The following is a 6000-nucleotide window of genomic DNA, read 5'->3' as shown; positions in this document are numbered from 1 at the left end:
TACATTCCAGGCCATGCCCCCAGCTCCACTGAGCTAGGCCCTGACTCTGCTAGGCTGCGGCCACATCTGTAGTGCCAGTATGCATAATGCTTCCAGTCACCCCCCCCCACCCCCAAAATGTTGTACCATTCCAGAATATAATGCCCATCCATCTCCCCTTGTACCGCCAGTATATAATGCTCCTTCACCCCCCACCCCATTCCCCCTGCAGTGCTAGTATATAATGTTCCGGTTTGCCCCCTGTAGTGCCAGTATATTACGCTCCTCCTTCCCCCTGTAGTGCCAGTATGTAATACTCCCCTTGTAGTGCCTGTATATAATGCTTCCCCTGTAGTGCCTCCTGTTGTGCCAATATATATAATGCCCTCCCCATAGTGCCAGTAAATAATGCCCCTCTGCCCCCCCCCCCTCTGTAGTGCCAGTATATAATGCCTCCTGTAGTCCCAGGTATATATAATGCTCCATCCCCCCACCCCCTGTAGTGCCCCCAGTAGTGCCAATGTTAAAAAAAAAAAAAACACTCACATCACTCCAGTTTCCTGCGCCATCCACGATGTCGCGAGTTGCCTAGCAGCCTGAGGCCTATGAGGCTGAATGATGGGGATGGGAGCCAGAGTCTGCACTCATCTCACCTCATGACAGGTGCAGCCCTGAGCATATGGAAGAACATGGGAAACACATTTAAAGATTTAAGGTGTACGGTACACTATTTAACCAAATGTATGTGAACCCTCCTCCTAATTACTGAGTTCTGCAGCCACAGCCATGTAATCCCCATAGACAAACATTTATTGTAATACTCGTACTGAAGACTTAATGAGGAGGGCACTGATGGGGGCAGAATATTTCATTAAAACCTGTGGCTATTACATCACATTGTCATCCCCAGTGTATAAATGGTTAACCTCCAGCAATGCTTTCCTTGAAGCACTGACGTCCTGGGTTCTAATCTGACCAGGGCAGCGGCTACACAGTGTTTGTATGGAGATTATATGCTTCGTTTGGGAATCTATGGATTGCTGATAGCCATGTTGTTAGACGGAGGTGGCCCAGATACAGGGGTGAACTGGGAACATAAAGTGGCCCCAAGTTGTTTTGATAGGTCCAAATTGACAGAACGAAGGGCAGCACATGTAGGCAGGGCCAACTGAAGTATGCGTGGCCAGCAATATCTTAGTACAGCACAAAATCCTGCCCCAGCAGAACCAAATACCACAGAGCAGCACATAGTAGTCAGTCCTCCCTTCAGTAGTTACCGCAGGGCCATCGTGGTGACAGTAAACATGCAATAAGTAAAAATAAATGTTTATGGAAAAAATAAAAGATAATGAATCAAAGAAAGGATAAAATATAAATAAAAAATATATCAAACTTTATATATACACATATATATATATATATATATATATATATATATATATATACAGGACAGACCAAAAGTTTGGACACACCTTCTCATTCAAAGAGTTTTCTTTATTTTCATGACTATGAAGGCATCAAAACTATGAATTACCGTAACACATGTGGAATTATATACATAACAAACAAGTGTGAAACAACTGAAAATATGTCATATTCTAGGTTCTTCAAAGTAGCCACCTTTTGCTTTGATTACTGCTTTGCACACTCTTGGCATTCTCTTGATGAGCTTCAAGAGGTAGTCCCCTGAAATGGTCTTCCAACAGTCTTGAAGGAGTTCCCAGAGATGCTTAGCACTTGTTGGCCCTTTTGCCTTCACTCTGCGGTCCAGCTCACCCCAAACCATCTCGATTAGGTTCAGGTCCGGTGACTGTGGAGGCCAGGTCATCTGGGCAGCACCCCATCACTCTCCTTCATGGTCAAATAGCCCTTACTTTCAAAGTTTTCCCAATTTTTCGGCTGACTGACTGACCTTCATTTCTTAAAGTAATGATGGCCACTCGTTTTTCTTTACTTAGGTGCTTTTTTCTTGCCATAATACAAATTCTAACAGTCTATTCAGTAGGACTATCAGCTGTGTATCCACCTGACTTCTCCTCAATGCAACTGATGGTCCCAACCCCATTTATAAGGCAAGAAATCCCACTTATTAAACCTGACAGGGCACACCTGTGAAGCTCATCAAGAGAATGCCAAGAGTATGCAAAGCAGTAATCAAAGCAAAAGGTGGCTACTTTGAAGAACCTAGAATATTACATATTTTCAGTTGTTTCACACTTGTTTGTTATGTATATAATTCCACATGTGTTAATTCATAGTTTTGATGCCTTCATAGTCATGAAAATAAAGAAAACTCTTTGAATGAGGTGTGTCCAAACTTTTGGTCTGTACTGTATATATATATATATATATATATATATATATATATATATATAATTATATAAACCTGAGTGTATGTGTGTGTGTGTGTATGTCCACTAAAGGAATCCGCACCGTCGCATTTACAATCACGAAATTTGGCACACAGGTACATCAGGTGTCCGGGAAGGTTTTAGACCAGGTCTCGGCTCTCTAGGACGTACCTTTCCTGAGATATTCCCAAAAAAATGCATTAGCCAATAGAAGCTTGGTCACATGACCATTATCAGCCAATAGAAGCTCGCAGTTCCTCCAGCCTCCATATACACAGTTTTACTCCAGGTTTCCATAACAACCCAGCCATTTATCTTCACTGCTGTAGGAGAGCTTTAAAGGAAATCTGTCACCAGGATAATCGCTATTGAAGTAAAGCCATGGCCTAATAACACTTAGTACCTTATTTCAAGATGTGCCTTTGTTCCAGCAATAGATGTTTTTATCCGCTGAAAATCCAGTTTATTTGGTATGTAAATGCAGTGACCAGGAACGGGTACTCTGACGCTACTTATGCAGTGGGCCGGGATATGGGTGGAAAATAGTCTGTATTTGTTTGTGACGCCAATCGCAGCGTGCGCCGGGTACTACCCCAGGGCCCTTCCAAGGTGTTATAACACACGTCCCAGATTAGGAATGCCAGAGTGGTGTAATGGCCGATAATGAATCTATAGGGTGGGGATAATTGTGTCAACGGTGTCTCCTACCTGGGTACGGCTGGACTCTTGGCTCCTGGCTCACTTGCAATAAATTTGAGTGTAGTGATAGTAGGAGTAATAGAGGAATTTTGCAGCAGAAATGATGTCCAGACCTTTAGATGAAGTTCAAACGTTTCTTTACTGAAGATAACTTGTATCCAAGCAGTATACAGCTTTGGTCTCTGGTCCCAGCAGGTTTTAACAATGATTGGCAGGAAATAAATGCTTCTGCTTTAAATGTGGGGAGCTTGCAGGATAAGTCATCTCCTTGGTAGCTCTGTAATTGTGGCAGGAATTAATCTTCTGCACTTTTCTGTAACTTCTGCTTTGTGGGGACAGACTAGCTGAGGAGGAATGGCTTCTCCTAGGTCTCTGGACTTATCTCTCAGATGGTTTCTCAGGGGATGCTTTCTTCCTGGAACGCTGGAGGTTGTCTGTGGTTTCTGCTTCTCTTCATCCAGCTGAGACTGAAGGTACTCAGGCTGGGAATATGATCAAGTCTCAGCCGAGACAAGATCCTTGCTGTCTTCCCTGTGCAGGGGATCTCCTTACACACACACTGACCCTACCCCTAGCAGGGGGTGGGCTACACTAACTCTAACTTCCTTCTCCACCCATGCTGCAGGATGTGGGAAAAGTCCACACCTCCACAGAGGGGGAGTTAAGCTGGAATAATCCATTCCAGCCTAGATATACTAAACTGTAACTAGTACCTGGCCAATGCGTTTGTGGCGAAACCAACCTCGCCACTGGGTTTTGGAGGGGCCTGAGTACTAGCCTCTTGCCCCAGGATTATGGGCCCTCTCATCAGCCAGGCCTCATTTGTTCACAAAGGACTTGGACTAACTTGAACCCTGGTCTAATTCGTGCCATTTTGGGATGTTAAATGTCTATGTGTATTGAAAAGGGTGGGACATTGTATACGTTGAGTAGGGAGGTCTGTTCCATTGTCTCTCTGTGTGTATTGGCGATGTCCTTTGTCCTGAGAGATAATTGAATTACTTCTCTGTTGTCTCCAGGACAGAGGATATTGTGTATTCGTCTGCCTGTGATGATTGCATCAACCCAGTGTGAGGTAATTCTATCACGGACAGAGGGGAGGATTTTGTGTGGGAGTGTCTGAGTGTATTGTACGTGGTTATTGGCTGTTTTTACAAAACCCTGGGGTGGTAACTTTGTTGGAAGATGTGTATAAAATGCTTGTGTGTTAAAATAAAGAGAGTTCCTGTTTTATACCTTCATGAAGTCTTGGCTCATGTTTGGGGGATGGAATAACTACACTCTTGGGGATTGCTATATCACAATACTCCCCTGAGTATAAGCTCTTGTAAGAGCTTGCTCCTGGTTCCTGTCTCTGGATTTAGGAGAGGGTCACCCACTGGAAGCTAAAGCCCAGTCTTGGGTCCAGCGTGGGTGGAGGACGGTGAGACCCCAACCAAGCTGCGGCGGTTCGTGGGGTCTGCAGTGCGTACGGTGTCAAGTGGAGTGCTTGGAGTCCTCTGGAAGCACTAGGAGCATATATCGACGGAGGTACCCGGTCGGGGTGCTAGGCGTTCCGTTACATTGGTGGCAAGCAGTGGGATGGCGTCCTAGTGTGAGGAGAAGCAGCTCGGAGACACCGTTCGTGGAGTATATTGAGGGCAACGCTAGTATCCGTACAGCGCCCCTAGCTACAGCAATATGGATGCCGTTGGTTCCTGCACAGCATTCCATGAGGAAGATCACCCGGATTACAGGGATGCAGAGCGGAAAGGCGTAGGACACCAGGCCCTGGAGGACGTGCAGCGTCGGAGGGGTGAGAGTCTTCCCAGTGAGGAGCAGAGATTGCGAATGCGATTGGCGCTGCGACTACCTCTACTGGGAAAGCAACCATTGACGGAGTGGGTGTCAGATCTTGAGACACTGGTATGGCAGGAAACCTGGCTGGATGACGCTTACCAAGCACTATGGTGGGACACAGTACGACAGTCTCCATGGATGGAGGAGTACGCCAAGCCCGAAGGTGAGGAATATAATTGCCCTGGGTTATTGTGGGAGTCTTTTGAAGACATTGACTTTGGGAGCACAGAAGAGTCTAGATTTTGGGACATTACTTACTACAGGTGGGACTTGCACAATTGGCCTACAACTAGTGGGGTGAGGGCAGATCTGACCTTTCTGGTCCAAAGGGAGTGGGAGCTGGAGCAAGATTATCAACAGTTGTTTCGCTCCATTCAAGCCCAGTGCAAGATACAAGACAGTTGGATACCAGGCCCAGACCTGCAGCCCTACCCCTGGCAAGTCACAGCTGAGGTATCCCCTACTTCCTCACCAACTGTGGAAGTAGGGGACTTCATAGACTGGTACTGGGAGGAACCCCAGTCGGCAGGTGGAGATGGGACAGTAGTCACTCCACCGTCCCAACAGGGTGGCTGGGCAGGCGGCCCAGATCCCCAACTGCCACTGGGAGTACAGGAAGAGGAGATTGTTGGTCCCTCATCTCTGCAACAACCAGAATCACTGGTAGTGGAGACAGCCGGTCTCACTACCCAGCGGCAGTATACTCTACAGGGAGAGGAGACAGTTGGTCTCTCTCCCCAGCGGCAGATGGGGTATCCAGAGAAGGGGGTAAGTGATAGCCCCCCTCCACAGCTCTCTCCCAGCCCAATACTGAGTGTAGTGGGTAAGGCTTTAAACCCCACTGACCCCTCTCCAGCAGAAGAGCTGGCATCAGAACAGAGTGCCGCTGGCCTCTGCCCTAACCATTCATTTACTACCCAGCAGGAGTTGGCACCATGCACCCCAGCTGAAGCGCTGGCATCAGGGCAGAGCGCCGCTGGCCTCTGCCCTCCCCTATCCTCTTCTCCAGAGCCGGACTCCCCACAGTCTACCCCAGCGGAAGAGCTGGCATCTGGGCAGAGCGCAGTCGGCCTCTGCCCTCCCCTATCCTCTTCTCCAGAGCCGGACTTCCCACAGGCTACCCCAGCGGAAG

Source organism: Bufo bufo, chromosome 1 (genome assembly GCF_905171765.1).
Source record: "Bufo bufo chromosome 1, aBufBuf1.1, whole genome shotgun sequence".
Taxonomy (NCBI): domain Eukaryota; kingdom Metazoa; phylum Chordata; class Amphibia; order Anura; family Bufonidae; genus Bufo; species Bufo bufo.
This window is presented reverse-complemented; position numbering follows the sequence as displayed.